We start from the raw sequence: 10650 nt of genomic DNA on the forward strand, positions 1-10650 counted from the left end.
TTGATAACTGAATTGAGAAACTACTTTGCTACTCTAACTTGGTTGCTCCTAAAGTAGGTTAATGGTTCACCTTAAGGCAAAAATCCATTTAAATAAACATGAGAACCATAGCTGAAAATGTTCTCCAGCTCCCAACAGTGACTTAACCTGACTAGAGTAATCGAGCCCCGGGTCTTTGTACCCTGCCACATTTTTCTTATCAACCAGCTTTTAACACATGACAGTTGAAACACCATTATACTGAGGTCAGGGGAAAACTTGTCCCCAGATAGAGCTGAGTATCACTGGCATGCTGCTGATGCCATCCTGAGGCACCAACTGACTGACCACAGCATTAGGAAACATTGAATAATTTTCAGGCCTAAGGACAGGACACATGGTTCAGGCCTTTGAACTTGAGGCTTTTATGTCAAATTTAGCTTTGGGATATATGTGAGCTGCCATAACTAATTGCCTTAGTTTCTGAAAAAGTGGGTTTAACTCAGGAGAGTATCAATTACTAGTTAAGTAAAATTATATCACTAATGCCTTGCATTCATAAAATGCTTGCACATGCATTGTCTTCTCTGACTCTCCTAATAATCCAGCAGGCAGGCCAGAAGATATTTTTATCCTATTTTACAGATGAAAACACTGAGAGTTATAAAGGCTGAGAGATTTTCCCAGGGACACAGCAGAGCTGATATTTGATCTTCTGGCTCCTAGTCCAGCGCCTTTCCATTGTGCCTCTCAGGCTGCCTGAGAGAGATAGACCTTCCATCAGCCAGCCTGCCGATCAGCTAAATGGATTGAGTACATAGGGTATCCAGAACAATGTGCTAGCAATTGTATCCAAGGTATATCTTGTTTTTCTCTTTGTAAATGTAGGGGTGCCTGGGTGGCTCAGTCAGTTCAGCGTCCGACTTCGGCTCAGGTCATGATCTCACGGTTCGTGAGTTTGAGACCCGCGTCGGGCTCTGTGCCGACAGGTCAGAGCCTGGAGCCTGTTTCAGATTCTGTGTCTCCCTCTCTCTGTGCCCCTCCCTAGCTTTCTCTCTCTCTCTCTCAAAAATAAATAAAACATTAAAAAAAATTACATTCCATTGTACAGAGGTATATTATAATTTTTAAATATCTGTTAAGATTTTTCAATGGGATTATTATTTTAATTGCTTTTAGGTGAATAAAATAACTCATTTACTTTGGACTTCATGAGTGACTATGAAAATATGTATATATATATATATATATATATATATTCAAAATCATACAGTTCAGGTTTCTGCATTTGTAAAAAGCAGTTTCCATTTAGAGATCAGAAAGGCAATCCATATTTGATACCCATACAGTCAAGGAAAGGGAAACATAAACAGCCCTAAAAAGATGAAAGTCAAAAAAATATGATCTCATCCTGCACTATAAAAAAGGAAGAAAAAGAAAGGAAGAAAGAAAAACTAGACACATAGGAGAAGTCTGAAATCAAGTATTTACTCTGTAATTGTAAATGTCTGCCAATACACAGACATCAACTTTGCTGTTCACAGACATCTGAAGCACATTCTAGTTCTGTTTTCTGTAGCTTCTGTAGTCTGATTCTGCTGATATTTTGCTCCCTGAAGGCTTCCCTTTTCCACAAATGTGGTTTCACTTCTAGAATGGCGTTTGCATTACCTATGCTCCACTCAGCCTTCCAGACATTCCACGGTATTTATGAGTAATCTTAGCCTGTCCCGTTGCTTTCTCTGACAAAAACTGCAATTTCAAAGATCAGAGAGCTGAGCTTTAGAGTTGAAAAAGTAAGCAGAGGCATCCTCGGATTAAGGTGGATTTGATTAATACACAACTTTTATGCCTATGTCACCAAGACGGGAATACCGAAGAATGAACAAATATCATGGCAAATATCATGGTGACCATACCCTTCCCTACTTCTTGTTAGTGGTCATGGCTCTTTGGTGGTCTTAGGGAATTTAAAGAAACAGACCATTGAGCAGGAGAGGAGATTTACTTATTTACACAATGGTGAGACACTAACCAAGAGTAAGCCTGATTCTAAGGCATACTTTCATAAAGATCTTGAATTTTATGCTTCCACGGTCGTCAAAGAAGATATAAGACTGGCACTTCTACCTGGAGGTTTCCAGGTAGAGGTAGGCTGGTATTAATACCACAGTTCAGGGATATTATGCAGTAAGCAGATTTTTGTGAGATGTCATAAGGACCGAACTGTCAGGTAAGACACTGATAAATCACAAAAGGGGGGTGTTGGCAGCTTCTTGTGAACTGCGTGCTGACAGAAGAACAAAGACAGAATTGTTGAAGGGGTGAAAAACCGTCTGCTGCAGGGCTCTGGGATTTAAATGAAAGTCAATATTGATCAGAACAGGAGGCGATAGAGAGGAACACTAGGCCTGAATCCTGAATTGCAGGACAGGACACAGGCGTGGAGGAGCTCACTTGAATGCTAGGCCCAGCTTCAGACTGTTCAAGAGAAGTGAGTCTTTGGCCGTTATTTCAGAAATAACACACATCAGGTATTCCAACCAACTGGGTGGAGCACATCGGCAGGTATTACAGTGATTAAAACTCCTTCCCATTTATTTGCTTGCTTGTTTAATTAATTTTTGTAGCTGAAGAGATCTTAGGTTTCTTGGGTTAAAGGAACGTGGAAACTCTTTGTCTAGAATGAGATTTTCTTAATCACACGACATTTATATTATGGGAGTCAGATAAGGCCCCAGTTCAAACTAACATAAAACTTTTACAAAATATTTTAAAGGTATGATAGCATAGTTTCTCCAACCTTCTAATGCTATTCCTCCCCTGGGTATCCGGGCAGTCGATTTAACAAGGGGAATAATTTTGTTCAGGGACTCTGAATTATTCTTTGTTAGTTACAGACTTTCGATGTCATAGGATCCTGAGCTCTTGGAAGTTTACACATCAGTTGCATCAGAGACAGCTGGAGATAGCAGAATTAATTGTTACAAAGCCTTTAGTCGGGGCAACAAAAACAACCAAAGGAGCACAATGAGAGTTCATATCTGGCCATTCTCTCTACCTTGGTGAGACGGCAAACTCCTCACAGAGAGTTGGAGGAGGGGAGTCAGTACTCCACCTCTTTTGAATATTAGAAATTCAATCTCTGTAAACTCAGCCCTATGAAACCCTAATTTAGCAACAGCATTTAACATTGAGAATGTCCAAAGGGCCGGGGGTCCTGGTTTACTGCTCTAAATTTTAGCCACAAAATGTGTCCAATACAAGATTCATCTGGAGGCACATAAGCAATAGTACATATAAATAATTACAAGAAATGTATGGTTTGGGGATCTGATGGGGTAGAAGCTGATGAGAATTCACTTGTATGCAATACCGAAGTGCGTTTGTGGCAGCAGGAAGCAAGCACATCTGATGGGCATTGAGAGTCTAAGGAACTGTGCTTGTGTCTCGTCGGTCACGGTTATCTGTGTGACCTCTCTGGTTTCTACCAAGTAAGGAGGTGTATCAGTGTTCCTCAGCCATTTTTTTTTTTTTTTACTCAAGCACCTTTCAGTTAAATATATAATCTATCGAAATTCCTTAGGAATTAAAAAATATATATTATTTGTGTCATATATGATAAATGATTTTAAAAGCATGTAAAATTTTCAGATCGATTTGTCTTGAAAGATTACTGTATAAATTCCTATTCCTTTTCTTTTAATATTGCTTTTATAAACATTGTGGATTAGTCACTATATATTTAAGTATATGTTTTGACTTTAGAAAATGCTTAGTTTTTAACTTCCTGAATTCTATTGTATGAGAAAAAGCATAGTTTATTGATGAACCAACTAAAAATAATGTTATATTGTGTTTTATTTGGGAGTGAGTAGACACTGAAACATATAGTAAAATTCAACTACTCATTATGCATCAAATCTTAACCAAAAATTGCTTTTGTATCTATGCTGAGAATTCTTACATTTTTCTTTAAAAAAGAGCGTTTATTTTTGTGATTTTTGTCTTTGTTTGTAAATGATGGGATAAAAGAAAATACTTCAGGCTGCTATTTACAAGCACTTCCCCACAAATAACATGCTGAGAGTTTAGAAGGTCTTTATACTAACTAACAAATTATAACTCACATTATATAAGATGGTATTATATTTTCCCTTTCAACAATGGTTTTTGAAGTACTAGAGGTATATTGATGTGCCTCTAAAAAGTTCGATCAGACTAGCGATTTATTCATTGTTGGCCGTCTTGAAGAAAAATTTCAGAATTATCATCTTAATACTTCTTCTTAGTATGTATCAGTATCAATTATACCTTGCAAATAGTAGAAACCTATTCACAAAAACTCAAGCAGAAAGAGAATTGACTGGAGTGTTCTGGGGTGACTCAAACATCAAAGGAGGCTCAAGGTGCAGGTCTGAGAAAGAGCAAAAATGTGTAAATCTCTTCAATTTTGTGAGCTGTAGCTACTTAATAGTCCTATCAAAGTGTCATGACAGAGATGAATTACCTTCTGCCATTCTCTCCTGTCCTTGGTCACTCAGGTAAGAGTCAAAGTCCAAGGAAAAGGGAATTGGATTGGCCTGTTCTGGATCACATGCTCACTGCTTGGCTCTAGGAGAGTGAGGCACCTTGATTGACAGTCCCAGTTAAATTGTACCCACTAGGGTAAAGGTGCTGATGCTCTCCCATGATAACTTATGGTGCTATCCTCAGAAGGTGCTGTGTGAACATGAACCACATATGTTAACATGTATGTCTTTCTGTCTCTAATCAGTGGTCCTCTACAGGTATTAAGTTATATAACAAATGATTAAGAATACAAATTATTTGAAGCTGAAGAACAAGTAAAACATTCAACTAGTAGTATTGATCTGGATAGTAAACCGACAGAATGAGTCATGAGAATATCCATCTGATCTCCACTGGCTGCCATGAATGTTCATTTAGGAAACTCTTGGAGGCTCTAAGATGCTTCCAATTAAAGCAAAACATCTGGACAATTATTTTACTTATCAATTTAAAAACACTCCTCTTCTCCCACACATAGCAGACATTTGCCATTTTAGGCTTCTTGGCATCCAATGAGCTCCTCCATGGCAACAGCATCCCAGCTTTTCATTTGATTCAAGAAAAAACAACTTTATCCCTAGCTCTAGGGATGGGCCCTGATTGACTGAAACCCAGTGAATTCTCCTGACTTCCAGGATCAGGTTCCACAAACCAGCCTGGCCTAAACACAAATGAGGACACACTTTTTTGAGATTTCTAAAAAGAAAAGATTGTTGTGTTTTGCTTTCTCTTTTTCCTCAGAATTTACCTGGAGAGACATTTTCTCTGAATGGCACACAACGCTGATGCGAGGCTTGATATTGCTGAAGCCATTTGGCTACATCTCTTAATGAGAGATATTAAGTCTGAAGTCAAGGTTGATACAAACAGGAGAGTAAATAAAAAAAAAAATCACAGAGAAACAGATTTGGAGCCCACAGGTTCAAGCTGCACCTGAAGCTGTCACTACCTGTGGGCTTACATGAACACAAAATCTATTTGATTATTTATACTAGTTTGAGTTGGAGTTACTGTTGCTACATACGAAATAATCTTAATTGCTACATTGCCAGAAAACCTCTGAGGGCCCCAGAGTCTATGAACTGTTGATCGCAAAATGCTGGATTACATGATATCTAAGGTCATCTCCAATAATAAAAATTTTGTCCTATTACTGGTAATAGGTAGTGTTACTGAAGGCAAGCTGTAGAAGTGTGAAATGACCTAGGCATTCTGCAATGGATCTCAGCCTTGTTGCTGAAGTACATTTACTATCTAATTAGCTATTTTTAATTCAGAAAGAGGAACTTTCTTGATTTATTTTTCTTTTTGTGTTCTGTGTGGTTGAATATTTGTGGCTCTTAAACTGTAGTTCTCTTTTTATATATCATCTTCTGCACAGTTTCAAATTTTATTAATAATCTCAACTTTTGTCTTTTGTTGAGAAACAGGAAATTTGAAGACATATTAGGTATTTGATAAATACATGTTTAATTAAAGTTATGATTTTATCAATGGCCTATGCCAAAACTAGTGGTTCTCAAACTTGGCCACACATTAGAATCACCTGGGTAGTTTTGAAATAGCGGTTCTTAAAAGTTCAGCATACACCAGCTTATCTAGTGGGCTTGTTAAAAACACAGATGTTGTGGGCCCATCTCAAGTTTCTGATTCAGTAGTTCTAGGGTGAGGCCACAAAGTTTGCATTTCTAACTAGTTCCCAGGTAATACCGATGCTGCTCGTCTGGGAACCACTGCTCTAAAACACATTCATCCTATACTATTTACGTCAGAATCTCCATGGTGGGGTGATTTCTGACACTCGCCAGATGATGCTGATGGAGAACCAGGTTGAGGACCAGTGTTCTCAACAGAGGAAGGTGGCTGGCTTTTATCTCCCGATTACTTACAGAGGCCCTTTTACTATCCCAATAAAAAATTCTTTGAAATACCTCAAATGAACTCTTTGCCCCCCAGTCTCCCTAGGAAAAATTAATAAACAAATTAAAAAAAAATACTGAAGTTAACTACTCAGAAGACTCACAGGCCACGTATCAGCCATCTTGCTCCAAGGAGAACTATAGATCAACACAAAAGAATTTCTGCAATGATTTTAGCAGAGTCCAACTGAGAAAACAAAAGTTGTCATGTATGAGATTAGTAACTGCTGGAGGCACAGAAGGAGGAGGTGGTATTTATCAGAGCTCGGTGGCCTGGGATCCCAGAGGGAAGCTGGAACCGGGGTGGGCTCTTTCACCTGCTGCTGCAGTTAAGGAGGAGAGAGAATTCCCGCTAGAAATGATCCCCAAGGCAGAGAAGGGGAAATACCGCCCCTTCTCTCTTCTTTCTGCATCTCTGATAAGCCTTTCTCATTGCTTACATATAATAGGATGGCGGTTGACAAAGGGGTCTGGGAAAAAACAGCCTGTTGGTCAGACCTTCTGCATACAGAGCAGAGCAGAAGAGGGGGAAGCTTAGGACTGAACGTGAGGGCAAAGGTGCCAAGGACCAACACTGCTCTTATTTCTGGGACAATTCAGTCTCTTATTGATAAAATTGGTTGAAGGAACATCCATACATTAGATTAGGTATTTCTAATAACATTTGGAATCTTTCACTACTTATATTGGAATTTTAATCCAGCCTTAAAAATGTGTGTTTATGTATGTGATATGTGTATTTGTTGTATGCGTGTACAGTCTCCTTTAGCCAAAGGGCAAACTATTCTAAACACTATAGCCGCCTTTTAAAGTAAACACAAAAAGATTCTCCTAGTGTCTGGAATGGTGGCTTTTCTAAACTCTCCCTTTTTCATAGAAAGTAAGGAGTTGACTAGGACTGGGATGATCCCTACCACGGGCTCTAAGATATTGGTATTTCCTTTGACTTTTTTTTGTTTTCTAAACCACAGAATGACCCCATATGCTTCCTTGACTATTAGGGTTAAACTCTCAAACTTCCCATGAACAGGACCCTTACTTCAGTTTTGGATGCACTAAACCCCCGCTTTACATAAGAAAGAGTGTTGAGTGTACTAAAATCCAGTTAAAGAAGATTTCTTGAATTCTACTGCAAACAAAGAGCCATTCTGAGTTGGCTTGAATCTATCATCTGAATGGTATACAGGGTTAAATTTTCCAGTTAATCTGCCTTTCTGCACTCTCTCCATAAACTCATCAGCAGATCTTTCTGTCCAGATTGGTTATTTGTCTGAAACTGTTTTCTCCATGAATGCCTATCATGTTTTTCAGTGTCCAGAATATCAGCCATAATGTTATAATATGATAGACAATATATATAAATATATAATGTTATTAACTATCATTAATCATTGACTCTTCATCAAATTCTAGCCCTTCTGAGAGGATCAGTTTTAGGACCTCTCCTAACTGTTCCACATTAAGGAATTAATAACTTTATTAGCTTTAGTCCAGACCAAGAGCAGGTGACCCATCTCATCTGGGGCCTGTTAGTTAATTAGCAGGTATAGATTATATATGCCTTGTAAAAGTACTGTTCTTTGGCTCACTCAACTCCATTCTGACCTTTGGGTCATGCCTTATTGAAGAAAAGGGGCTGGAAAGCCAAAGCCTGCATTTCTCAGCTTCCCTCACAGCTGAGATTTCCCCAGATCTCCGCTTGAAATTCGGAAGTCAGAAGTCAGGTGGCTGTGCTTCTCTTGTTGCTTTGGGCAGACTTCGACACAGAGAATTCGGTTCTTTGCAGCAAGGCTGTTTCTAACTTCTTGGGTGTTGAGAGGTGGGACACAGAGCATCCCTTTTGCTGATGTGGATTGCAGCTAGGGGGGGGTGTGCTCCGGAACGAACAATCGCATTTCCCCTATTTTCTGATCTTCTGATGGCAGAAACAGCAGCTCCCATATAAGCTCATCGTTATATCTGGGAATCACTCTGGACGCGAAGACTAGATCTTGCTCTTCCAGCTCTGTGCGTACCTGTTCCTCTGTATCCGCCACTTTTCTGACAGATGAGCTGACGTGGTTCTGTATCTTCACTAGACCTTAAAATGCTACAAAACGCTAAGTAATGCAAATGGCAGTATTGCCCCTGAGTTTAGAAACAGACTTCACACTTACAAAAAATTCTATCCTAAGAGGAGTCAGGGAAGTACGGTAGATTGAAAGATTCTGGCCTGCTAAATTTGCTCATGGGTTTGGTTTACGTTATTTTAAAATTTTAATGTTAGTTGTTTATTTTTGCCAATGTTACATACATAAATATAATTTTAAAAGTCAAAATTTTTGTTTTTACTAGACTTATAACACCAACAGCAGTTACCTGTGTCTACTTCTCTGAGCCCCATATTCCCTTCTCACAGATGTTTTAGCAATGTCTTCTGGTGTCTACTTTTCATCTTTAAATAGCATCTCTATGTTGTTATTTCTTGAGTTTTTCCATTTTATTTATTATCTTCTGACTTCCTTCTATGAAAGACGAAAGCTTACCTCTTCTCCATTTGTCCCTTACCAATGAACACCTTCACACATTTCCTTTCTCCTTTGCTTTTACAGATACCATTTTTTTTTAGTAGGAAAAGTCTTTTCTGTTTACATTGTTATGACTATGTCAACATTATTTACAACCGAACCAAGTACCACATAAGGCTCACATTTCCTTTCTAGCACATTAAAAAAGTTTTTTCCTCTAAGGTAATAATTACTTTTTTTAAAAATTGAAGTGTAGTTGACACACAATGTTACATTAGTTTATACTGTTTCGTGAATATATTCTTGTCTCATGTCACATTTTCAGGCAATCATTACATTTAATGTATATATAGTACTTAAGGGTCAGACTATATCACAATTTACTTAACCATTCCCTTATGCAAGCTGCTGATATTTTTGTTGTTAACACACAATGCCAATGGACAGCTTTACATACATCTATGGCCAAATTTTGGACGACGTCCTTAGGATAAATTCTGAAAAGGATAATTATAAAATCAATGAATTTTAAGGCCCGTGGTACATATTGACAGGCTCAATATTATTATTTAATTAAGAACTTTATAATTATCTTCATTTGGGGGGTATAGAAAACTTCTCCAAAATTAGTCCCATTTCTGTTTACTTTTCTTTCCTTAACAGAACTATTGCTGAATGTGAATATACCCATAACTGGCATTGTGAGATCTTGGGACTGAGAAAGCTGAGACGGCAGGAGGAGCTCGTAAGGAGTCACTCTCTGCAAAAAGAAGTAATACGTTACTCAGTAATTCTGGGTAGAGTACTCTCTGCTAAGTAAGTACTGTGAAGTCATAGCCAGGATTCCTAGCTGCTCAGGGTTTACTGAAACCGTCTCTTAGTTTGGTAAAGCACACTGAAAAGGCAGAAAAGAGTATTATGTAAAATCACACTTTGAGTAAAACCCAGTGTTTTGGACTGAATTGTGTCTCTCCTCGCTGCCAAATCCACATGTTCAAACCCTGACACTGACTTTGACTAGATTTGGAGCTGGGGTATTTAAGGTTATATGAGGTCATAAGGGTGGGGCCTACTCTGATAGGACTGGTGGTCGTGTAAGAGGAGGAAGAGCTAGTCCCTCTCTCTTCATGCCTGCACAAAGGAAGGGACATGTGGGGACACAGCCAGGGAATGGGTGGCCATTGGCAAACTGGGAAAGGTGGTCTCACCAGAAATGAGCCCTGTCACACCTTGATGTTAGATCTCTAGCCTGCAGAACTGGGAGAAAATACATTTCTGATGTGTAAACCACCATCTGTGGTATTTTGTTATGGTAGCCTGAGTCGACTAACATGCTCAGAAACTTGAAAATTTGTATTGAAAAAAAAAAAATTGTCTCTTGAGGCCAGGGAAACAAAAGCAAAAATAAACTATTAGGACTACATCGAAATAAAAAGCTTCTGGGGGCGCCTGGGTGGCGCAGTCGGTTAAGCGTCCGACTTCAGCCAGGTCACGATCTCGCGGTCTGTGAGTTCGAGCCCCGCGTCAGGCTCTGGGCTGATGGCTCGGAGCCTGGAGCCTGTTTCCGATTCTGTGTCTCCCTCTCTCTCTGCCCCTCCCCCGTTCATGCTCTGTCTCTCTCTGTCCCAAAAATAAATAAAGAACGTTGAAAAAAAAAAAATTAAAAAAAAAAA

At 38.9% G+C, this 10650-nt stretch overlaps 1 long non-coding RNA gene across 1 annotated transcript in view; it reads left to right on the forward strand.

Moving 5' to 3' along the window:
- Positions 1 to 2287: 2287 nt before the first annotated feature.
- Positions 2288 to 10650, forward strand: part of LOC125919397 (uncharacterized) — a 17288-nt gene continuing 8925 nt past the window's right edge. The window contains exons 1-2 of the long non-coding RNA XR_007456759.1: positions 2288 to 2547; positions 9641 to 9793. This is a non-coding gene — a long non-coding RNA (uncharacterized LOC125919397). The remainder of the gene's footprint in view (positions 2548 to 9640; positions 9794 to 10650) is intronic.

This window comes from Panthera uncia, chromosome B4, assembly GCF_023721935.1.
Source record: "Panthera uncia isolate 11264 chromosome B4, Puncia_PCG_1.0, whole genome shotgun sequence".
Taxonomy (NCBI): domain Eukaryota; kingdom Metazoa; phylum Chordata; class Mammalia; order Carnivora; family Felidae; genus Panthera; species Panthera uncia.